Below are 26,088 nucleotides of genomic sequence, written 5' to 3'. Positions count from 1 at the left end.
GTTTATCTTGAAATAAAGGCATAGAGGAATGGATTAAGGAAAGTGTGTTTTACTGCCATTATGCTTGCTTTCCTAATGGAGATGGGCACATGGGTGTTTGTATGGCTAAATCCATCTCCAGTTGTCTCCCATTCCCTGCCACTATTCACTGCCCACTCCCCTCTGCTTGCAGTCCACAGCCTTCCAAAAAAATCCCCCAAAACACAAAAAACTGCTCCCTCCAGATGTTAATCCAAGAAAGGAAAAAAACATGAAGCAATTGAGAACAAACACAAGAGCCCTAAGCCAGTAGATCCTCTGCTCCAAGCTAGTTAAAAATACGCAGAAGTGTTTTGACATTTTACCATGTGTACATACGGACCGGCAGGCAGAGAGGTTGCCATCTTTTCTTATCCTGAGTAACTCCTATGTAAATCCCCATGGCACCTGGCCCGCAGTTCTGGTTCGGCAAAGTATAACTTGCTCTTCACCTTGACATAACTTCTCCCCTCTCACAGAGGGAGACTCACACAACAGCTCCACCATCACTGTGGCTGGCAAAATTTCCTTGGGAGCCAAAGCCTTGTCTCTGCTTCAGATGGTCATGAGATGACTCTGCCTTCTGCAACAGCATCTGATTCTTCAAAAATAGCTCATGCATTGGTTTGTGAAACTGAGTCTTAAAGCATGCCTCCTATCAGCTTAACTGGATCCCCCCCCCCCCCCCCTGTAAACTGCAGCCCCAATAAATCCAGGTCCTCTCTCACTCCCCGGAGAGCTGCAGGAAAAAGGAGGCTGTCTCCTGCTTCCCACATGGAGAATCCCCATCCCTCCTCAGCAGGCAGCACTCCATCTGCCTGTCACTACCTCTCTCTGACAATTTGTCTTGAAAAACCACAACAGCTTAAGCAAGTCTTATCTGACTGCTGGGCCTGAACTCAGATATTAATTCACTGACTGAATCCCTTCCCTCACGCTTTACCAAAGCACCTTTCTCTTTCTTTTTTCCTTTTTCCTTTTTTTTTTTTTTTTTTAAATTTTACTCTCCCAGGCAGACCTAAGAAAAATCCCTTATACAGCAACTTTTGCTCTCTGTACCACATCCAATTTGCAACTTCCAGATAAAAACTCTCATCTTTTCTCCTACCAGTTTAAACTCCTGCTGCTAACTCTCCTAGCCCTCTTAATCAAGCATATTTGTCAATGTAGTTGCAAGTATTTACACTGCAAACATATGTGCTTGGTAAAGCAAAGGTACATGCAGGAGTACATTGCCAAACAGATTTACAACTTGAACGAGACATTAACCTCCCTCCTGCTTCCCTCTCCCCAGTTCAATCCCTCTCCAGGGGCTCATATCCTCCTTCTGCCTGCAGCCACCTCCATGCCTCTTTTTCTGAGCCACTGCGTCCTCAGCTTGGTTCAGCCTTTCCATATCTCAGCATCTTCACCTCTCTCTCATCAGATTCATGCTCAGACTGGGACAATGAGAAAACCATTATCCCACTCTTTAAGGACAACACAGGTAAAACAAAGAGTTCTGCACTGCCACATCCCAAGCAGGCACATTCTGAAATATCAAAATGTGTAAATTGCATTTAATTATAACACAACCAAACAGCTTTCTGGTCAATGAGCTTATGGCATCCCCTGTGGCTTTGTTAAAAACATTTTGACTTCTTGGCTTGAATTCACTCTCATCTGTATTACACAGTGTTGTGGGTTTTACATTTGTTTCAAGCGTGTGTTTTTTGCTTTAGCTTCAACATTTCTTCCTTCTGCAGACTCTCTCCTGTCCAGGCTGTATTTTCAGTCTCCGCCACCTCCTCCCTAGAACCTTTTCTCAACCTTTATTAAAAAAACCCACCCATGTTCTCTTCCTCACCTCACCCACGCTCAGACAGACGCCCGCTCAAACTCCCAGGCTTGCTTGTGATCTGCTCTACTCCCCCAAGCTCCCTGTAACACAGACGGGTTGGGGAAAAAAACACCCAAACAAGCCCATGTGGACACTGTTGCTCTTCCTACTTAGAAGAGCAGCACTCCACCAGTTATACTTTTCTTTGAAAAAAGGGCTGGCTGCAGCTATGTTCTCCCAGAGACGATCAGTCCACCCCAAGTAGAGAAACAGGTTTTATTTCCAAATAAAACAACCTCCACTGAGGATGGGAGGAAAGCAGCACAGAAAAGGAAATATTGCAAACATACTGTTTCTAGTAAGTCTTTGTCAGTGGATCTTAATTTCCTCACTCCATGCAAAGCCTACACTACCAATCCACTTAAATGTTATTTTGTTTGCAAGAAACAGCACCTTCTTCCTCACCACTGATTTCCTGACTTCAGCAGGCTTGTAGAAGGGTTCACAATCCTTTTACTGTATACTTCATTAGCTTTCCACTTACCACTTCAGCTTTCTCTGAGCTCTAAAGATCAGGAGATACACTACTAAAATGCAATTTGCTTGCAAGTAAGCACAGAACAGATAAAGTGGAATAAAAACCTGCAAGTCCTGGTTATTTCAGGGCTTGTGGCTGGTGCTAAGGTCCCTCATTTTGTGGATAAATACTGCTTCAAAGACTGAACAGCACAAGCAACATCGCCCCCAGACTGTTCTGCTAACACCAGTTCTTCCCTGAACACAAAGTCAACGTGGTTTTCATGCCGGTTCACTCCATGACCTCTCCAACAGAGCGGTGGTCAGACACTCCAACTAGCCTGGGTGGCAGCGATTTTTGGGAGTGAAGACAGTATATTGGTATCGTAGGCCAGTGGATTGGAGGGGTAGAGAGCAAGGAGAAACATACACAGATAACTTGAAATCCCTTTTTTTAATCCTTCTGATCCTTTAAAATGCTTGGAAATCATAAAGACATGGCATTTCCTTCTTGTAAACTTCAGCAGAGTTTTGCAAGCAAGATTTTAATTGTATTGAGACACAACAAGATTGAAGTCTGGGCTTCATTGAACTCCACAGGTAGAATGAAAGCAGTCTTAACAAAACAACAGATGGTAGATGGCAGAAAATTTCAGTTACTAAATAAGCAAAACCCTCCATACTGTGGGCATCTATCATCTTTTCACTGTTTTTGTGGCACAGATGCTTTGGTCACACAATAGTACAGTATGTACTATTGTAATCTTGCTTAGAAGCATCTTTCCTGGACTCTGAGGCAAGTGGACTAGAGCTATATTTCATACATCTTTTTATCGAATAATTCTTCCTTCACATGCTGTTTTAATGGATGAGTGCCTCCAAAATGAATCACCACAAACACATACTACTGCAGTGAACCAGTGCAAAACCAGCACAATAACAATCTTAAATAAAAACAAGCAAAAAGACAGAATAAGACCAAAGGACACTATAGTCCATTTGGGAAATGTTTCCTGCAGCTGGAGCGAGAGAAGCTCCCCACAGCACTAACATCTGCACAAGCCAGAGGTAGAATTTATTTCCCCTTCTCCCCAGAAAGAAACAGAGAGGGAGGGAGAAGAGGAAATGGCAGACGTCAGATAATCTGTATTTTACACGGACAGAAAAAATGACAATGGAAAAGACCACTGTCCTCTGGAGACTGCAGGAAACCAGTCACAGGATGTGCCCCTTCAATTCAGTAAGTTAAGTGTACACTCTGGCCGCTTGTGCCCTGAAATACAAATGGATTTTTCTTAAAGTTACAACCACAAGCAGCATCACATTTTGCAGACCCTCTTACTATTTGTATGTTAAAGAATATGAATATATTCTTAAATAAATATATTTAAGTCTAGAAACAATGATACAAAACCTGTTTGATGTACATATAGCACTTATAACCTGGTTTACTTTGTTCCATTAAGCCCAAAGAAGAAAACCTCTCACAGACATCTGACCTGTTTTTTTCTGTTTAAAGAAGCAAAAACAAAATTGCAAATCCAAGTTCCATTAAAAGGCTTTCACGTAACCTTTTCTTAGAGCACAGTATAAATGTTTACCCACTTCTCTCAAAATGTCATCAACATCGTGTTGGGGACACGCAGTATGGGCACTGAACCAGCTTTTATTAATACAATAATGTTAATAGGTATAGGAAATGGTTGGGGTTTTTTCTTTTCTTTAGACTCCTGAAAGTGTTTCATCAAGTGTCCAAATACTTCTGACCAAGGACCTTCTGGGATTATTTTTTTTTAATTATAATTCATAAGCAGCTTATACAACCACAACAGGGATTATATGAGTCAAATGCTATTTTGTGGCTTTAAAAATATTTTTACTTCAAATAAAAGTCAATCTCCAACAAGATCTCCTCTCCCCTAACCTCCTCTAACAATCTTCTCTCCTCTCCTTCTAAAAACCAAAGTGGCAGTAACAAAAAAAAAAAAAGTCCAGAAAACAATCAAACAAAACACAAAAGAGGAAAAAAATTAATAACCTTTCAGAACTCTATCTGATAATTTATCAAGCCTGTCATGTTTAAAGAAGTTTTTATAACACTGAAAAGCAGAATTTTTCAAAAAACAAGTTAACTTTTTTATTCATATTTATAAAATTTTTCTGTCACATTGTCAGCTGTTCAATGACTACCTTTATGCCTTATATTTTCGTGCACTCTGTCAGTACAATGAAAAAATTTCAGTTCAATTTAACAAAGGATTCATTTACAAACACCTCATTTAGCAAGTAGAAGTTGTATGTAATTTCTTGGTTGCATGTCTTCTGTGCATCTTATAATGTTGTTTACCAGCACAAGTGCATTTCATAACACCCCCATTGCAAGCACTCCAGAGACTATTTCCCTGAAGTCTCTTGCTGAGAGTTGAAAAAGGACAATGATTTAATGAGTTTGTGCTTTGACATGCAGGGGGGTCCTCCAACAGTTTTGAGAAGTGTTTTACCATTTATTTTTAAACAGAAGATAGACTAAGTTATAAAGTTAAGAGAAATTCACCTGAGAGTATTAACTGTCAAATGAGATGAGGGAAGTGAGATCATAGGACTGAAGCTCTTCACAAAAATGCATGAAAAGGGGTAGTGATGGTTAATTAAGATTGTGCTGATAAGTGCCAGAAGTCAAGTTCTCAATTTCCCCTACACCTTTCAAGTATAATTAGGTTTAACAGAGTAACAGTGCTGACAGACATGGGATTGCTTGCTTATGTTATGACTCTGCTTTGTGTTACCGGTAAAGGACAGTAAGGTTTAATAATATATATCCGTTAGAGAGCTGCTTCACATTCTTTAACTGAAGAGCTCTTACCATGGTACAGACCAGGCTTCTAACTATTAGCGTTTAAAAAAAGAAAAAAAGTCACTTTGGTTACCCAAAGCCACATGTATGAGCCAGATAGTTAGAAAAATAGAAGTCTGAGTTGTAAGATCCTCCCGGGTGCCAGGCTTCCTCGCAGTATAAAACAGAGTCTCTAACTCACTCAGAAAGCCAACCTGCGGCTCAGACCACTTCCCCCCTGCGCCTACAACACCCTCCCACCCACAGGAACAGAGAGGCAAGGAGCCTGCGAACGCCTACAGTCCCAACAGCACCAAATTTCCATTCTGCATTGTGCCTTTCTGGTTTCTCGCTCGCACAAAGGCTGGTTTGTCATCTTTGCCACAAGCGCTGCAGGCAACAGCAAATTGGTATGGTTCACATGTGCTGACTTGCAACACCAGTTAGTAGCAAGACCTCTCCAGTTATTGAGTGTGCTGCCTCATACCTGAACAATATGAAGCTTCACTCCTCACCTTTTGCTCCTTGCCCCTCCCATCCCGTCACTGCAAATTTGTACTCAAAGATCAATTACACATATTTGCGTGACAAAAATATTAAGGTTATGAAGTTATAAACACAAACCGTAGACTTTCCAGAGCTGCTATTGGTTGTGCCGCTTACATTTGCCTGCTCTCCTCCAACACGTCTGTGACTTCACTGTGACACAGTTCTTAATTACACGATCACACGGAACAGAAAGTTTTCCATAAGAGCACAGTCTGTTTTGGTGCCTAAAATGGCTGATGCTTATTTAATGTGGTCATTTAATACTTTTTTTTTTCTTTTTGACATTCACTATCATTTCACAGAATAGTCTTCCCAGCCTGCTCTGAAAACACAACCAGTTCACTCATGGGTCCCTGCACTGCTCAGCGCCTGAGTTTTCCCTCAAAAAGCATGCATTTTTTTTATAGCATCCAAAGACACCAGGAGTATTATTGGCACTTTATGACAAAGAGAAGATAAATTTAATAAAAGTGTTCTTTATTTAGGTGCCCAGTTTGAGTCAACTGAGGCCTGACTATTCAGTACACTCACAGCATTGAGTCCACTGACTTCCTTTGCAGTTGCACGTACGTGACACTTCCTCAGTCACCCCACAGTCTATCAGCATGTCTACGCAGCCAAATAAGTCACTTTTCATAATGGTGTGTGCTTAAGTGGATTTTTTTTTTTTTCAGATGCCTAGCAGATCCTTGCCTTTTCCTTCCTACAAACTTCACTGCCTCTACCTCTTTCACGTGGCACCTCCCAGCTCCTGCGACAGATGAAGCTGTGATTCAGCAGGAGGCAATCTCTCCTGTTACTGTCTTGGTCTGCTCCTGGGCGCACTGAGGGAAGCGGGGTTCTTCTCCACTGAAAAGCCCAGGATCACATCACGTAACTAAAACCCAAACTGTAATGCACACTAATGCTGCAAGCTCTTACACATCCTTGACTTAAGAAAAAAAAATAAATTATGGAAACGTTCTTTGAAATGAGGCTATTTTAAGACTGTTAAAAGCAAACTAACCTTTCCCATCCCTTGAGAAATTTTCATCACATGAGTGCCTGTGATTAATCAGCAGGCTGATGCACAATCTCTCCTTTTTAAGCTCAGGGAGAAAACTGAAAACTTCATGCTGCTTCTACCTCTGTGCTAACCAGAATCAAGGGGGATGGCAGAGGGGTGCACAAAACTTCATTTATCAACAGATTTCATGGGTTGTTGCTACCAGCAGAAGGGAAGAACCCAAGCCCTCAAATCCTCAGTTCAGTTACCTCCAGATCAGACAATAGAGACTCTGGAATACATGACTTCTTCCTCAACCTGCTTGAAGGTCTTTTCCCTGCCGTGGCCTGTGCAGAGAGGCTAGACAAATCGATCAAGTTGACTAAAAAGGAGAGAGAATGCGAAGGGGGTACACAAGCAGCCTTGAAAGATGGAGAAGGCTTTTACGAAGAAGCAAATTTTGCACAAAGTGACAGTATATTTTACTAGCATGAGTAATGCAGGCAGGAATAACAGACAGGCTTTCATGACCTGTGCCCTTTCAGTCTTCTGTTTCACCACATACACTGAAGATAATAGAGATGGTCTGTACAAATACTGATGTCAGCTGGATATTAGAAGCTCTCCAACAACAGAAGTGTAGAAAAGAGCAGTTGGGCATGTTGGAGATGCTCTTCCCTTGACCCCTCTGGGATTCAGTAACGACCTGTGTTCACCGTGTCCTAACTCATACCGTTAGGGCAAGAATGATTTAAGATTCCTCCCCATCCTAAGTTTCGACAACGCACAACTTTACGTCAGTCTCCGAAGTTGTTCTCAGAAAAGCAAGATTCATAAAACTTCACCTTGCAGCCGCCTGCCCTTATTTCAACATGCCTGTGTGCTTTGTGGTTTAAGACCTAGCCTGAGTCAATGCTGATTTAAATACATACATGTTATGGCAGTAGTGGATACAGACACTACAAAAAGCCAAGTGAGATACCTGCTAGAGATTATGGGCAGGTACTACTCCCACTTAGCACCTATTACTGAACACTGATGACATACACGCTGTAACAGCAGCCAGAAAGCTCTGGGCACATGTTTGTAACTGAGCTGGCAATAAAAAAACTATCCTTTGCCATACCAGTACTTAGGAAAAACAATTTCCCTTACAGAAGCAGTAGGTTATTAGTACAGCAGTATTGGCAATACTTTAGGACCAACACATCTCCAAACATTTCACTCTCCTTTACAAGGTTTGTAGCAAGTCTCTCTCAAATGGCAGTAGAGCTATTGCAACTGCAAGCTCCTAACTCTCTGAAGTAGCTGTGAAATGATCTGTTCTGAACATGTATTAGCAGCCTACACAAATGTATAACACAGGGAAGATAATAAAAACAAATTACTATGTACATGATATTTTCCTTCTTGACACTTCTGCATAGCAGTTTAGGTGAAGATGACTGGGAAGAAGGGGTTGTGCTAGCTGTGAGTAGCCAGAGCTAAAGTTTAGGGTGCCGTCATCTCTGTGGTGAGGGTAGATGTCCATACTGTATGTGCCTGCAGCTCAGCCAGCCTACAGCTGTCAGGATGCCTTTGCACTAAAATGTCAGTCCAGGTACTCTAGTAATGGCAGTGTGGACAGATGGACAAACACCCACACCCCCCTTTACCCTTTTTGCCAAGAGCAAGGCCAACACCGCAGTCTGAGCAAGCTGCCCGGGCTCAACCAGCCTGTGATGGGCAGATACATCCCTTCACCTCTCTCACAGGCTCCTGTACTTAACAGGAGGGTAAAACCAACACAAACCATCCCTCAGTGTTAACTATAAAGGTCTGACGCAGAGCTCTGTACAGAAAAGCGCTACTTCATCGCAACCTACGAGGGTGGCAGACTCTTGCAGAAGGGCAAGCCCCAGACCAGTAACAGGTTAAAGAAGAAAAAAAAAAAGCACAGTCAAATCTTTAACATATCCATTAGAGCCCTCACATGGGCAGATAAATCCCTTTCACTGTATCAGTTTAATATAAGAAAGTATCAAATTAAGCCCAGGTGGCACAATTTACCCAGCCCTACTGAATGAGAACTAATGCAGGATGCTTACCCACAAAAAATGAAAAGAGTAAGAGATGGTTAACAAAACTGACAAATCATCTGATGTTCAACAGTGACTCCCAAGAATCACTAAGTTTCTCATCCCCCTAAAACTGTAGCAATAGGTTTCTTCCTCTCCCCCCACTCCTCCTTCCTTCTTTTTCTCTAGAGGATGCATTTATCCTGAAGAAGACCAGTAAAAGCAGAAGAAGCCCAGATAAAAGCAGCATGTTGATTGGTACCTTTGCTGCTGTTGAAAACGCAGAACAAATGAAGGGTCAGAGCCTGATACCCTCAGAGGAAAGGGCTGGCCCTAGTCAAAACTGCTAGATAAAAATGCAGAGATAGAACCCTCAGCCTAGAAACAGAATGAGTTTTGTCTGCTCCCCTTTCTTCTCTTTCCAGTCCCAAATTTCTCTTATACCAAGTATTCCCATAACTGTCACCAAAAACAGACCAGCAAGACCTTAAACGGACCAAGCAGACAGTTCCTGGAATGAAGAATAAAAGAGATAAAAATGAAAATTAACTTTTAATATGTTAAAAATCCCTATTCCTAGGAAGAAGAGATTGAAAATTAGTTTTACATAGTCTGCGTATTATCCATGTGAATTTAAATATAGTAAGGCATTATTTCTGGTTACACACAACTCAACCATTTTTCCAACAGACTTCAGCAGAAACATTACTCAGATGCAGATGCAGTCAACTCCTGTCACTAAAATGCCACAAATGGCTGGTAGAGCAAGTCTAGGAAATTGCTGGGTTTGCCTAGAAGGCAAACTGGCTATCAGGTTTTAAAATCCTCTATTGAGCATTGTGAGTTTGAGCGGCTTAGGTTACTTTTGCTCTATAAAAGCCAGATAAATAACTCTACTGACAAAGATTCTGCATTTAAAAAAAATTTGTTACTTCAGGTATTGAGTGGCTACAGTTTTAAACTTCCTAGAAATAAGGGTCACTGAATTTAAGTACCAAGTTGTAATCACTGGGCCAACAAAGCTTTGCTTCCTAACAATGTGTCTTCCTGTTCCACCCCTTACTTTCTAGTTGCTTGGATCCTTGAGCCTTCCCCTTCACCCACCCTTTTCTTCCATGTCTGTTGACACCCTAAAGAGATGAGAGAAGAGCTAGTCGAGCAAAACGTACGTGCTGACCCAGTTTGGCAGCACTAAGTTGGCTGACATCCATAAGCACTGAATTTGACTGTCTCTCCAGGAGGGTTAAAAGCATCCTCTGTATACCTGCCTCTCCTGAAAGAAATTGGTCATGAAGATCATTCACAGCTGCCTTCAAATTTACTCCAAGAGATCAAAAAGCTGCAGAAGTTTGAGGGACAAGTGAACAAACTGTGTAAGGCTTATGCCTACAGGAAATCCAGAATATATAAGAATTCATGCTTTTAACATTTATTTCTTTTCTAGATTAAAAAACACACTACACTAATACTTTTTAAATTTTGCAATATACAGTCAACTGTATTGTGTGGTCTCTCACACTACAGCAAGGGGGACAGGAGACTGCAGGTACAGTTTCAGGAAGCCATAGAAGTGGCACAAATCTTCATGTATTCATTATGTAGACCTGAAGAATTTATTCTACTTCATATTTTAGGCTTAGTTGGTTTGATAAATGTTCTTCCTAAAGAAAGCAAATTTGTACACAGGGAAAAAATGAAATGGTATTAAAAAACAGAAACCCAACCCACAGATGCCAGCAAGGAGCTTAAAATTTATTTTGGGAATTCTGGCAACTCAGCATAAATGAGCTCTCATAGGAATACCAAAATTAGGTTAGCAGTTTCTTGTGAACATCAGGTAAAGAAAAAAAAAAAAAAAAAGAAGAAAAAATATCAAGAACTTCTGCCAAGAAGGTTTATGCTGCTTTTTCAAGGCTCAGTCACTGCTAGCTCATTAAAATCATCATCCAGGTCTCCCTCCCCTTGAGTCAAAAATGGGTCAGATTCCTTCTTTAACATGTTCTCCAACTCCCCAAAACCCTAAGAAAAGACTTCAAAATCAGTTATCTACATATGCAGGCAATGGCATGTACTATGCCTCTAGTCCAAGCATGTGGCACCTACTCAGATTTAAGTGCACCAGCAAAGGTAATTTGCAAAATGAAGGTTTAGAGATTAAGTTATTTGAGACCCTCCTTACACTTTTTTTTGTTTGTTTAATATACTGTATCCCTTCCTTTGCCTCTTTAGCGAATGTGATAATTGGTATTAAGTTGCAAAAAAGTAATTCTTGACAAGATTGTTTTAGGAATTTCCAAGTGTCAACCAGAGGGAATAAGGAGCCATCTTGAAACAGCAGTCACTACATGATGTGCTTAGGATCAAAAACTAAGCGGCCACTTTTCAAGTGGTAAGCCACCACAAGCTTCTCAGAGAATAAAGTCACAAGATGATGGGAAAAAAACCCCAAGAAACTGACTCACATCTGTAACATTAAAGTACCATTTCTGACCTTTTTGATTCATACACATATTGCACACAGGCGGCGGGTGTGCTTGAACAGCCCAAGGTCAGATATCCTGGAAGGCATCTGCATCTTCAGGAGTGTATGATATTTGGCTGGGGGAGGGGGGAGGAGTTGGTGGGCTTGTCTGAGCAGCCCTGCTAATGCTTTAACTATTGCAAAACAGAGGCAAGAAAGCGGTTATAAATTGCTTATTCCTCCTAAATAGCACACTGGGATGGCCTCAAGTGCCTCATACTGAGCAATGCCCCAGCTTTTACCACTCCTTTTACAGAGGCCTTTGCTTCTTCAATTTTTTTTTTTTTTTTGCCAGAGAGATTAAAAATGATATACAAAGAAGTTAGTGTATTGCTTGGAAACATCTGCCAACATTAACAGAAGAAGAAAACTGAGAACATTTTTAGGATCAGCCTCTATTACACCCATCTATGTACCAGCAATTTCAAAACAGCATATATTAGCCACAAATGAACTCTACCAACAAGTCTTCCAGACAGGCCAATCAAAATACATATATTAAAAATATCTGAGTCACACTGGTGGAACCGATCTCCAACATGATTTGAGTATCTTAGATTTAATTAGAAGGTGTTAACAAGCACACACACATTTATTCCATAAGAAAATGACAGCTACCTTTGAGATCTTCAGTGGTGGCTCCCACCAGACTAGGTTTGACCTCAGTTGCCCAATGAACCCATGTAACATCTCCAGCTCCAAACTCCAGCCCTTTTTTCTTATCCTCCAAAACCACTTCAATATTTAAACATTTGGGGTTGGAAACACTTGCTTCCAGTCCTGTCACCATCTGAATTTTACTCAAATGAGTGGTCAGGGACAGGATGTAGCAGACTGAAGGTGCTGGTATTGTCTGGAGTAGGTACTCATCTCCTGTGCTCAGTGCTGCTGCCTCATCTCTCTGAGTTTATACCAAAACAATATACTTTACACTCTTTGGAGAAGGACACCTTCTGTGACTTCTCTAGTTTGCTAACAATAAGCTAAATTATCTTGCATAACCTGTTTAAACAAATATTAACTATGAGCTGATATACATCCCCCTCATCTTCCCACTGAAACTATTTTACTCAAGCTGCCACTGAGCACCAGAAAGCTGGTGAGCTTTTCACATAACTTAAATCAAAACTGGAACAAAAATTCAAAATGCTTTAAACTCTCACTGTCTCCCCCATGAGAGCTTATATACAGCACCAAGAGACACTAGATTCTGACTAAAATAACAGCAAATAAATAAAAACACACACCCTCCTCAGATGCTCAACTCACCTGAGCATCCATGGCAAAAGCCATTCTCCAGCACTGCCAATAGTACCCAGGGAGGGTCCATGTCCCCGAGGGGTCCAGGGGGTGCATTTATTACTGTCAACAGGTAAAACTCCACATTTCTCCACATAATACAGGGATCAGTTTAGTAGGAAGCCTCCACTTTGGTATATCTCTTGCACACTGTCCTTCTGCTATGCAACGATGCCTGGGTAACCTGAATGAGCTCTTTAACCCAAGGTTTGTTTCCGTACCAGGAGGGGCTTCTTACTCACCTCTGAGCCCAAATCAACTCAACCTAGTGACAACTGTACAGAGTGAAAATATACAACTAATTCTCTGGAGTAGGGCAAAAAATAATCCATCTTTTTATTTTTTAATCGCCGTGAATATAAGCAGTTCTGCAGCATTATTATCAGAGCATTGTGAACACCCATTAGCTCAAGGATAAACAGCTCATTTGTGTTGGGAGATGAGAGGATTTGCAGGCAAGGCAAGGAAGGTGAGCAACGGAGAGGACTGAGGTAAGCAAGCATGAAGACAGGATTGCTGTAAGCAGGGTTATGGGAACAAAACAGGTGAAAGAGACCTCTGAAAGAGCCTTTGGTGGCCACAGCCAGTGTCACAGAGCTAGAACAAATACCCAAAGAAAAATTGCAGGAGGAAAACAGTGGTGGCAACAACCAGAGTACAAAGGGAGACTTTGAAGAAGTTCCCTGGTGGGGACAACTGGTGAAGGGGGGAAAAAAAAAAAAAAGCCTGACAATTTCCCTCCCTTGTCCACCTTCCCAGCGTAAACCTCTCTAACATCACTTCCTTTTACACCCACCGGGCTTTTAAGGCTTCTTTCTTTGGTTGTACCAAAATACCAAGGAGGTCCTCGACACACAGCAACCACTCAGCCTAGCCACCTCCCTCACCACCAGCTGGCCAAGCAGCAGACAGTATCCACCCAACACCCCAAATGCTTGCCTTGCCACAGCTTCTTGGGACCCAGAATTTCCTAAGCTAAATACTAATATCTCATACATTAAAGCAGGCACATGCATGTAGAAGACTTACACCTTCAGCTGCTCTCCCACATTGGGGCATGAGGACGTCAGAGCTAGGTGATATGAGCCATACACTCCTCGAAGCAGCAGCAACTGCAGCACAAGTCTCATGTGCATGGATTTGGTGGTCACTGTGGGTTTCTTTTATGTTCTGATTGTTCTGGTTTTTTTCAGGCAAATACTAATTTAAGTACTTAAACCATTAACCATAAAATTTTCATTTTGTGTGCTTGAAAAAAAATGTATAAAAAATAAAAATCAAATAATGTAGGAAGATTAAACCTTTAAAAAGCACAGACTATAGTTAGTCACATGTACTTCAGTCACCTATAATAGCGCAACTCGCAATGACAGAGTCTCAGAAATCTAGTGGAGAAGAAACACCTTCTGGGTATAAAATCTTAAGCACATGTTATTGTCCAACAGCTCCCATGAGGCTCATCTGGGTGGCATGCCTGTTATTTCAATCCTCATATTTGTTACCAAACATTAACTTTAAAGTGGGTAACTTCACTAATAGATAAAGTACCACCAGGAAAACAAACAGAACACACAAACAATGCATCTCTTTGCATATGCTGTTTACTATGCATTTTCTTCACTGTTTCACCAAAATAATCACTGCGATACAATCTTATTGCTTCAGGTTATATTACTGTATGCAGCACAAAAGTCAGGTGCAAAAATTCACTGCAGGGAAACGGAAACCTTCACAGTTTTGTATATGTAAACACTGGTTTGGTCATCTGCTTCATGTCATTGAAGCAAAGGGCCATCTCTGTTCCAGCTCTTTTTGAGATGACAAAGCAGCCCACAAGTACTCCCCTGCAAGGGAGAGTTTCCACCACTCCAGCTTGAAGGAAGTCAAGGCAACTGACAGCAACAGAAGATCTGGCACCAAATAAGCCATTTAATTAGCTGGCAGGTGGAGGGAAGTAATTATTCCTCTCCATGCAGCATTTGTATGACCACATCTGGAGTATACAGTCTGGTTTTGGGAGTCCTGGGAAAAGAAAGAATGACATACTGGAGTAACTCCAGTGGATGGCCACCAAGATGCTGCAGCACTTGTCATACGAAGGAGAGATCAAGAGAGCTGGGTTTGTTCAGTGCATCCTTGGAGATACTCAAAACCTGAATGAGGCCCTGACTTTGAAGTTAGACCTGGCTTTGAGGTTAGCCCTATTCTGTGCAGGGAGATGATTTCCAGAGGTCCCTTCAAACCTAGATTCTTCTGTTTAAATTTTGAAAGGAAGAAGAGCTCATCTCAGAGAAGTCAGAAAGACTATTAAAAAGTAGTTTAATAGAATAACTATTTAAAAGTACTTTTAAAAGAGATGTCTGTTAGCTGTAGAGAGAGCTCAGTTACAGAAAATAAATTTTTACAATATAATTGGTGGATGAAAAGAAAATAATAAAGTTGTAGGTGATCATTCCTTCAAACAAAACTAGGGGGTTTTGTCACCCCTAGATTTAAAGCATGACATGAAAGAGTCCAAAGCTACATACTTGTCACAATATACACAGGTTTAGCAAGTTCCCATACCAACAATCAAAAAGTAAATCTACATGATGTGGTTTGACTGTCATTTTTGACATATTTTCTGAGAAATTATACCTCACAGTGGCAACATATCGCTGATTACAGAAGAAATTCTTATTATCACAGTTTGGGGTGACTACATTATTGGTAAACACAGACTTGTTTCCCTTGCAGAGTTGTTCATATCTGCATTCTCTTAATGTTTGTGATATTTCACTTTTGGAAGAGAGTGATAACAGTGGTCCAGCAGCACTAGGAAATCTACAGAAATGTATTAACACTTCAAAATTAAATTTGAGACAGCAAACCCTCTAAATCAGTTTACTTTAACAAGATATCATTCATCAAGAAGTACTCTCCCACTCTCATGATGACATAATTTGAACGGCGATTGCATCCTTCTTTAAAAAAAGACGACTGAAAATAAATGCTGCATACAACTGCAGCGCCATGTCATTTTAAAGCTTGTGGATAGCTGTTATAGATGGTGCTCCTGAGGAACATAATCACTCTTCCTCAACAGGGCAGATAATGAAAAAAAAAAAAAAAGATGATGATTTCTTTTAAGTTTAGTAGCAATTTTTAAAAAAGCTAGTTTGAGTAGTCTTTGGTGCTGTGAAAATGAACACTCATCTAGTTAATCCACTCTGTCAGGTCATCGCTCCCATGTCTCTTCTTTTTTGTGTCAAAAAGTAAATACACCCTCTACAACACCACACGCTGCTACACAGATACACTCACAACAAGTATGAACACATCACGGTGGTCCTGGAAGCAGTGCAGGCACATTAGCATGATGCTCCTCCTGGGCTGCTGAGCCTGTCCTGACTCTCACACACAAGCTCTTCTGTCCACCTTGGCATGGGGCCATACAGACGTATCCCAAGTCTGAGGCCTGCTCTACCCAAGGAAGTAAAACCAAAGCAATACTTTTTTGACCTACCATCCACATTCAGATCCAGATTATTCTCAGTACAGTCCTGCTGTGCCACATTAGCTCTAAAAGGATGACAACTATCTTTTGTAAGAAACAAATTTACATGGTGAATCGTGGAGGAGTTAACCACAAAAGCAAAATTTGGCTGATTTGTTTAACACCTACAGCTATACAGTCAGCTTCATAAAGCAGAACTCTTTTGCATGGGAAAGAAACAAAAAAACCCCAAACAACGTAACCTTACAACAGTTCAAATTAAGACTTACTAAAAACCTAGCAGAGACAATGTCACCTCAACCTTTATAGTCACCGAATCACACTGATGCCAGATGAAGCCCACAATTTAAAAAAAAAAAAAAAAAAAAGCCTATAAATGAAAAGTTTTTTAATCTTTTACAGGACTGGCAGCAAATTGTTCTGAACGTCATCAAGTAGTGCAAACCGATGTGCCCCCTGTCCTGTCTGCGATGACTGAGGAGGATGAAGAGGGACACAATCTTTCCCTGTGCACACTGTCCACAGGCCTATTTGTTCCTTTTTGGCAGCCCCACTTGAACATTAGGACAAGGAGTTCTGCAGTTTTTAAGCATGTCAGTAATGCTGCCCTAAGCAGGACAGTCAGTCAACGTTCATCTTCTACCTCCCCCAATGCACACAAGGTCATTTTTGACCTTCAAATGTAAGGGAGGTTTCTTTCACAAAGTCACATTGTTTAGCAGCTCTCTTCTCAGCCAAACTTTTGGGCTCATTCCTAGAGGATGGGGGAAACTCCTAGAGAGGTGGTCAAAAGCAACTGAAGCCAACACTATCTGTGTTTTTTGAGAGCAAACAGCCTGTTACACCGAGAGTTAAATCTGGCTCTTCAGCTTGCCAGCTTCTGTACACTGACCTTATGCCAATTGTAGGCTGACAGGCTTACAAAGTTTTTCAACAGTGATTACAGCTAATAAAATGGATTGCATTAATAACATATGTTTGATTTTTTCTTTTAAAGGCAGTTTGCCTCGGTCTTTCTGAATAAAATAGAAAAGAGATTACAAAGTAAAAAAACAAACAAAAAATCCAGTTGCTATTCCTCCTCACCTATCCAAAGTACAAGGTCTTATGAATACAAGATCATTGACCATTCAAAGACATCTGGAGAACTTAATATTTGGAACAAAAGGCCTGCATGTTTGGCTAAAGGCTTTAAATGAAAATTAAGAATGACTTCAGATACTGTGCTACTGAAAGGGATTAGCTTTAAATAGTTTTATTCCTTTTTGAAGGGTGAAACCACCAAAACATTATCAATTAATTTGCAAATAGGACCTAGAACGTCTCTCGCTGAAAACACCAATTCAAATGCTGCCCAGAGTGATAATGACCAGAAATTTCGTAATCTGTTGGCTATCTCCTAGCCGAATCCCAGAAGGGGATTTAGGAGTTTTCAGTTACTTCCCAGGAAGGCAGATGAGCCACAGAACTGGCATTTTTGCTGGTCTTCAAACAAAAATCTTACTGGATGTGGGCTCCTTCTCTGTAATCTTATTATTCAGACCCACCCATTTTCAAACATCATTAGCATACAGTGACAGCATGCAAGAGGACCTGTCCACAGAGGGGTCTAATGACCTCTTGCCTGTTTTTAATCTCACCATAAAAAAACCCCTCCACCATTAACCTTCACCACTAAAAATAAAAACTGTATATAAATGCTCAGTGTAAGTCAAGAAATAGTCTAATTGCCTAGTCAGACAATAGAGGTTTTCATTCCGAGTCTTAGAGATGCTTTTTTTTTTTCCTGGAAAAAAATATATCATTGCTTCCTAGTGAGAGGCTGCTCACAAATTAAAACCCAGTCCCAGGAACAAACAAATATTCTTTCTTTTAACAGTCTGAGAGCTATTTTCTCCTACACCTGCTCTCCTTCTCCCAGGGTAAAAGCAGCTGGCTGTAGGATGTAACCATTGCCACCCTCCAAACAGCCAGTCTCATGCTAAATCCTAAGAAATGACCAGGTATGGGATTAAGTTACCACAGAAGAAGGAAAAGTAGTTCTGGGGAGATGTGATACAAGTCCAGAAGTTAGAAAATAACAGACAAGTTTCTGCTGTAATTTTTTTGGACAGTTAGCACAACCCCCAGAGTCACAGGATGGTGGTTGATACAGAGATAGCTACAGCCCTTATTAACATAATGATGAAGCTTGAATGGGCTAAAAAGAGAGAGAAAAAGTCCATGAGTGCTCTTACTGTGCACCTCACTGATGGCCCAGAGCTGACATGAGGTTGTTCACCAACATGGCTGCTAATCTCAGGTCCAGCTAGGTGCCCAGCGCTCTCATCTCCCAGCACAATGCTGCGATGCAGCACACTATTTGCAGCTTCTGGCTTGAAGAACTTCTGAACTAACCAGTAACAAGTCTTCCCAATTATTTTGGGCAAGAGCATCAACTTCAATTATAATCCCCAGAGCAATTTTGCAGTTTAAAGGTCAGGCACAAAGGGGCTGCTCAAATCCCTATCCAACCTGGCCTCGAACACTTCCAGGGAGGGGGGCATCCAAACCCAGCATATTGTTTAAAAAAGAAAAAAGAAAAAAAAAAAACAAAACAACAAAACAATTATCTGTACACTGATATCAGGAGCCAAGATAGGAACTGCATGATGTTCCAAAGTCATGCCCGGAAAACCTTCAGAGCTGCCTCTTTTGTAAGTGGTACAGCTGCAAGTCAAAGATCAACGTTACGCAAAGCGCTCTTTCACACACAGGTTGTTCTAAAACAAGGGAGGTTGGAAGGTCTTTAGTAATACAATAAAAAGCCTTCAAATGAATGTTAAAGTTTATTTGTTTTAAAAAACTCAAAAATAAAATAATAGAAATTGTAAAGAAAAAGGATGGAAGGAACCACCAGATATGGTCATTAGAAAACTCTCATGGAACAGAATTGTTTTTCTTAAAAAAACCTTGAATGGGTATTAGTCTTCATTCTCATATGCTGTTTATATCTCTGTATAGCTTCATATAGCAAACTGAGGCCTAACAAGATAAAAATTATCTGGCAATAATATTTTCATCTTGGACTCTACCAAAAAAGCTCAAGAACTATTTTGGTCAAATCTGTTAACATGGGAAAACTGGAGCCAAGAGGAAAAGGACAATTTCAAACAGAGAAAATATTTCATCCAAGTCAAGTCAATCATTTGAAGTTTCCTCCTTCCTCCTCCAAAAATCACTAAAACAAGAGTTATTTGCATGTGGTGCCAAACACTTCTTTTCCAGCAAATGTCCTCACTCACACACAGAAGAGCAGCTTCCTCTGACTGCTTCAATCAGCTCTTCCCTTGGTCTGTTCAATGTCCCTCCACCCCAGGTACTTTTCTGCTTCTTCATATGTTGTGCTGGTGCTATTACCATCACTTTCAGCTTCAAAACACTTTCCAAATTCACCACTGCAAGTGACATAGCTTTAGTGAATAAACCAACATTTTTCAAGCATTTCTGGAAGCTTCAGTACGGATGGTGCATTTTGCCTGCAAAACGTCTCAATTTCAGGTTAAAATAAATTGTTACAGCTCTTGCACAGCCAAGGCTTTAGATATTTATCTTTTAGAGCTCCCAGAGCTGTTCAAGGCAGCATCAAGGATGCGAGGAAGCTCCTCCCCAGGCCATCCCAAGAGCTGTGAAGCAAAGTGTATTATGCAAGGTAGAGCCTTTGTTCAGGGCTGGCTGCTGATAGTGTCACCAACCATGGGGCCATGCATTTTGGGGACAGCCCAGCAACTGCTCTCACAGCACAGGATCTGATACTATTAAAAGTACCTCTGGATCCTTTGAGGAGCTCTGGCTGGGCTGCTTTGTAATTCAGAGCACTGAGAACATCACTCGACAGCTGCTTCTCAACATCCCTCCTTTCTGGTTGTAGCCACCAAGTACCTAAAGCAGGATGGGAAAAAGCATCCAGTCACTGCTGCCTCCTAAAAACCCCACCAAAATAAAAGAAAATACATAAGCGTAGAGGGGTGACCTTCTCTGTTCCCATCAAAACATTCTCACATCACTGCTGCCATGTATATTTGATCATACTAAACCACGTCTCGATGTGAAGAACATTAACTAACTAGCTCTAAGAACTTATGTTACTGGCTTACTCAAGTACGACTTACTACTCACAGATACTCTAGAAAATTATAGCATGGAACGAGCAGCTTTCAGAGGTGCAAGACTTCCCTGAATCAAGAGAGGGTGTGCTGAAAAACACGGGGTAACTTCTCCCCATATGACCTTGTTACAAAGTCAGTAGATCCAATCAAGTTGAGATGCCTTTGATACAAAAAAGGAGCTGCATTTTGGGAAGGACAGCAAGTTTAAAATTCATTTGCTGTCCTCTCCCCTGTTTAAAAACATGATTTCACTCAGGCCATCTAATTCAAATCAGTTGATATTGCCAGGCTATCTTTCTGATGGCTTTTTGAGATCAAAAACACTCATTCAAATTCATGGTATACAAGGAGTGGAGCTGGTCAGGAAAAATCTGACAGTCATTTTATGCGAGAAAATTCAGTTCTATCCATATCTGAAAGCTCTGTAAAACTGTTGCTGACTTTATACTTCAGTAAAAAGTCAAGATGTTAAAGGTTCTATTCTGTTCCAAACAGGTGCCAATATTTTGAGTTGAACTCCTTGCTTTCATAGAAAGTTACCACTCAAAACAGTCAGAAGCAAGATGAGGCGATATGTTTTGATTGAAGTAATTTTATTTTTCACTTCCCCCAGTAAAAGTGCTGATATTGTTCAGTTTTGTTCCCGTTCCAAGTGAAGGAAAGTTTTGATAATCCTTCACAAAATGTCATTGTTTTCCTGTGGCCAATGGTAAGGAGAACAACGGGGTGCTTCTCCTTGGCTGCAAACTCCCGTAAGATCAGGCCTGTTTCTAGTTTCAGGGCTCAAGGACATCTCCCAGAGACAGGTTTAACTTGACCACTCTCAAACTGAGAGGCAGCTTACCTGTCTGAAACCAAACCAATGCTTGAGCACATTAAGAAGTAAGACTGCCCTACAGCACAGCGCTCTCTTTAAGGAGCATCATACGCTTCTCGGATGTACCAAAACAACTTGAACCTTTCACATTTCATCTGGACCTGTTGTTTTTTCCATCTAGAAGTCATGCACTAAAGGCAAAACCCATGAGGGGATGCAAATGCTAGAAATCCCAATTCTTCTACACATGCTATTGAAATACAAAGTACAAAGCTTTTTTTTTTTTTTTTTTAATTATTACTATCTTATGAAAGCAGGTTAAGGCTTTTAAACTCTAAGAGCAAGCCACTGTGGTACCAAGTAAGACACGCAGCAGGCAGGCAGACGCAGCACTGGAGTTTCACCGCCTTCTGAGGCACTTTGCATCGGGGGGCCCTGGCAGCATCTCCCCTGGCACACCGGCCGCTTGGAGTGCAGCTCTGAGGTGCACACCGTGTTCAGCAAGGTGCAGCAAGCAGCTACATCCCTCGCTCAGGGACGAGAGATCCACAGGGTTTGCAACTGCCCCGACAGCAGGGCCTCAGGATGCTCCACACTGAAGCATGCAAACCCTTTTCTGGGTTTCGCTCCGAGTAAATCGCTGACTTGCACGATACAGATCTGTAGGCCTTTTGTCACCAAAGGAGTCCTTAATTGCTGGATTTTAATGAGACTGCTTGGGTGAATTAGATTTGTCAGTTCAAGTCCTGGTTTTCAAGTAATGGGCCAAAATTACTTGTGAAGACACTTCTATGGGAGCTGCAGGGACAGGAAAGGGACAGAAGTTACTGGTTTTCTCTGTCTCGAAGGAAGGTCACTTTGACAATACACACTGCCAGCAGCAGACCTGCTCATAAAGCAAATTACAAAGTGCTGTCCATGACACAAACAAACGCCATATTATACATTCAAAGTAGTGCCCAAACTGAATTAAGCAGAACTTTACAGAACAAGTTTGAATCAAATATTAATATGCACCCCAGAGAGAAGGAGGAAAGGAAAACACATGCGTGCAACTCCTTCTCTCCCTGAAGTAAAAGCACTATAATGCAGCAAGACAGCAAAGTGAAGACACTGGTTAAATAAAAGTAATCAGGCATAAAGTGGCCAACAGCTCTAAGCCTTCCTTAACACAACTAAATATATGATATTGTAGATGTACCATGTAACAGTGTTAAACCATCACAAAGGCACCAGACAGTTTTCACTCACCTAGCCATGATTTTTTTATGCTGTAAATCCAGTACAGACCGTACCATGTCCAGATTAGTATACTGAGCTTAATTCAGCTAAGCCATAGGGCCAGTGGCCACAGAGGCCCTCTCCATATTAGACTCCACCCACGCATTTTGGATTACACTATTCAGGCATTTCATGTAAAGGTATTGTGAAATCTAGTATAGTATCTCAAAGATAACTAGTTCCTCAGCAATGCTTTGTCCTACTCAAATGAAATAAAAAATTGTCAACAGGTCCTAAATTTTAAAGATACTTAAAATGAAAATCATTAATAAGCAACTTCTCTGTACCACCTTCTTCACTTCTGCCTTACATCAACTGCCATGCCCATACACCACCAAAGTTGTTTATCCCTCACTGAAGACATGTACTTATTCAACATCAAAACAATTTCCAGAGAAGCCTGTTCAGGGTTTTATACTTAACTGGTATTTCACGCCACTACATCTTCCACCAGCAGGCAACACAGAATTTCTGAAACAACATGCCTGAAGCATAAACCACAAAACACCACAGCCAGTGGCCTACCATTAGACAACCTCATATTGGAAATTCTTATCTTTGCTAAAGATGAGCCATGCAGATGAGGCAGTAATTTGTTAGAGGTGGAGAAGAAGCAGGCTTACAGGCACCCTCTAAGAGGCATCTGAACGTTTCAGCAAACTAAGAGAAATCTGCAGCTTATTACCAACGGAATACAAATTCTAAAGGCATTAATTAGGCAATCTTCCTTTCTCTTTTTCAGCAAAATCACAACTTTGTGGGGTAAAAAAGGCTCAAGAAGGAACCCATTGTTTTTTCCAATAGATTCCCCTTTGAAAATTGTTCTTAAAAACTGTGAAAAGGCACCCATCTACTGACATTCATCAAGTGTTACCAGTTTTCTGGGCATATACATCAAGGCACTGAAAACTCCTGCATCACTGGGGGGAAGGTAATAACCTTTCCACTTTACTGATACTAAGTAAATGTTCAGTTGTAAAAATGAACCTCTCTCCCCTCCAGTTTCCCACTGGGTTAAGCAGTGGCTGCAATGGATGTAACTGAGAAATTGGAGATGCTGCCTTCCCTCCCTTCCCACTCTGGTATTTTTCTTCTGGCCTCCTTTGTTCACTTAACAGAACTTTGTTTGAAGTGTGTTTTTACTCCTTCGCTGCATGACAAACCCACACAGTCAGAAGACAGGCTTATAAAAACCACAGATCTCCAGCAGGGAGCTCAACGGTGGGTGTAATATTGGACACAGCTCTCCATTCATCATGCACATTCTCCGGATTTCAAGTTGACAGTGTCCCTTTAGCTTACTGTTCCTCCTCATGGGAGATCAGACGAGTCAACCCTAACAAAAACACTTCCTCCACCAGCATATAAACAAACAGATCTTCACCTGCAATTGTTCTAAGCCTCAGCCACAGAACGCTAGTTAAAAAGATATCAAGACAAAAAAAAAAAAACAAACAACAAAAAAGACAAAACCAAAAAACGATGGGGGTGTGGGGAGGAGATACTGGAAAGTGTTACAGCTGCAGGGATGGTGGAAGGAAGGATGTGGGAGTTAAGGAGGTTGTATACAAGGAGGAAAATGACAAGGTCTCAAAGGCGTTCCCAGTCCTGCGCATACATTTCAAAAGCCTGGTCCGTTCCCACTTGTTATTTAGCATTTTAAGAATCAGGAGTGTATCATAGTGATTGATGAACAACTGCAGAGGGTTCCTTTCCACTCAGCCTAAACCTTCTCCTCCAGCACCGACTCAGCCCTGCCCTCCCCATCACCGCTGAATGGACCAAGATACCATGGTCTTGTTTTCACAAAGTGATCCCCTTCCCCCCGCGGCCCTCACGCACACGCAAAATCCACACGGAGCAGAAATAAGGCGAGTTCCCGGGGAAGCAAGAGACCAAAGTGAGCGTTATTAAGGAGGTCGGGTGACACGTACACCGTAGCTCTGCAGACGCAGCAAAACGCTGGCACCCATGGTGTGGCGTTTGGTATCTCTCGCTAATCGAAAATGTGGCTGGAAAGGAACTGGCACCAGATCAGCGGCCTCATCTGGGGAGGCACAGAGAGGCTCTAGGGGAAAGACAAGAAACAAGCCTCTTTTCACATCCTACCACCCTTGGGCATTTTGTGCGTCCCTTCTTTCTTCCCTGAAAGAGGCCTTTGTCACCGACGCGCAAATCCTATACGATTTATTTCGGAGGGAGAGAAGGTCTTTTCATTTATTCCCCCCCCCGCCTTTTTTCGCAGTTCGGTGGCAACAAATACAGCCCTGTGCCGCGCCCCCTCCCCTCTCCCCGGCCGCGGGGGCGGGGGACACGGACACGGGCGACCCCCGGGCACGCAGGGGCGCAGCGCCCTCCCGGCCCGGCCCCGCACAGCCGCTCACCGGCGCAGACCCCGGCCCTCCCCGCGCTGCAGGCCGCGGCCGGCGGCTCCCGGCGGGGGAGCCGGCAGCGTGGGGGGTGCGTGGGGGGGGGGGGTGTGCGTGGGGGACACCCGCAGCAGCGCGGCCGCCTCCCCTCCCCCGCAGCCCCCGCACCTCATCACCGCTCGGGCGCACAAAGGAAACAAACGCGCTGCAGCATCCATATCCACCACCCCCCCCGGCCCCTTCCCGCTCCCCCCGGGCGGCGGCGGCGGCGCGGCGGGCTCCGGCCCCTCCGTTACCTGAGGCAGCTCGGCTCGGCGCGGCTCGGCTCAGCTCGGCTCGGCGCAGCGCGGGGCCGGGGCGACGCCGCCGCACTCACATCCTCCTCGCTCCGCTCCTCCGCCGGCTGCCCCCACCCGCCCTCCCGCCCGCAGCGAGGGGCGCCGCTCCGGGCGCCGCTGCCTCTCCCCGCGGGCAGACGCGCTGCGCCGAGCCCCGGCCAAGCGCGGAGGCGGCGGCGGCTTCGTGCGGCGGCGGAGCCGCAGCCTGGGCAGGGATGAGCTCGCACGGGGTCTCCGCGCTGCTGCTGCTGCTGCCGCCGCCTCGCCTCCGCTCCGCCCGGGTGAGCGCGGCTCGGGCGCTCCCCTCCCACCGGGGCTCCTGACAGATGGCGCAACCGCAGCGCCGCCGCCGCCCGGCCCCGCTCGCCCGCACGGAACCGGCAGCCGCCGCTGCCTCCCCCCCCGCCCGCCGCCGCCGCGCCCCTCCGCGGGGGTGGCCCCAGACTGGCAGCGCCACCGGCCTATGGCGAGGCGTGCCCGGCAGCCGCCGTCGCTCTGATTGGCGAGCGGCGGGGGAGGCGGGGCGGTCGAGGCGGCCCCTCAGCGCCCGCTGGCCGCGGCGAGGGCAGCGCCCGGCCGCCGGCCGCCGCCCCCGGGTAGCGGCAGCAGCTTCGGGCGGCCCGCGGGAGCCGGGCCGGAGGCTCCCCCGGGCTGCCCGGGACGAGGAGCCAAGGGCGAAGCAGAGGGAGAAGGAGGAAGAGGAGGGGTGACCGGTGGGCCGGCCCGCGGCGGGGGTCGCGGCCGGCAGCTGCCACCTCCGGAGCGGTTCACGCTGCTCCGGGGCCCGGGCCCCGCCGCGTGCACCCCGCCGGGGCGCCTTGGGGGGCGGGAGGCGGGAGGCGGGAGCTGAACGTCTCAGCATCCTCGATCAGTGGGAGAACAACCTTAAGCAGATTATGCCTCTTTGTGAAAGACGACGTCTTGGTTTATTATCATGATTTTTTATCCCTAATTCTCGAAATTGGCAATAGCGGGTATATAAGGCAACGATGGTAATGAAACGTGCAGGGGTTTTCCAGAGTTATCGGTTTATTCATTTTTT

At 43.4% G+C, this 26,088-nt stretch overlaps 1 protein-coding gene across 6 annotated transcripts in view; it reads right to left on the bottom strand.

Annotated features, from left to right (window-relative positions):
• Window positions 1–25,413, bottom strand: part of FYN (FYN proto-oncogene, Src family tyrosine kinase) — a 136,574-nt gene extending 111,161 nt beyond the window's left edge. For 2 of the 6 annotated variants that reach the window (XM_074819305.1, XM_074819306.1), the window contains exon 1: window positions 25,005–25,410. The gene's annotated coding sequence lies outside the window, so the exon portion shown is untranslated. Of the gene's footprint in view, window positions 1–19,900; window positions 20,015–24,273; window positions 24,293–25,004 lie in introns of those variants that run through there. The other 4 variants (XM_074819302.1, XM_074819301.1, XM_074819304.1 and 1 more) reach the window with 4 other exon arrangements.
• Between the last annotated feature and the right edge of the window lie 675 nt (window positions 25,414–26,088).

Source organism: Strix aluco, chromosome 3 (genome assembly GCF_031877795.1).
Source record: "Strix aluco isolate bStrAlu1 chromosome 3, bStrAlu1.hap1, whole genome shotgun sequence".
NCBI classification, from domain to species: domain Eukaryota; kingdom Metazoa; phylum Chordata; class Aves; order Strigiformes; family Strigidae; genus Strix; species Strix aluco.
The sequence above is the reverse complement of the archived record's forward strand: the minus strand, read 5'-3'. Positions and strand labels throughout refer to the sequence as shown.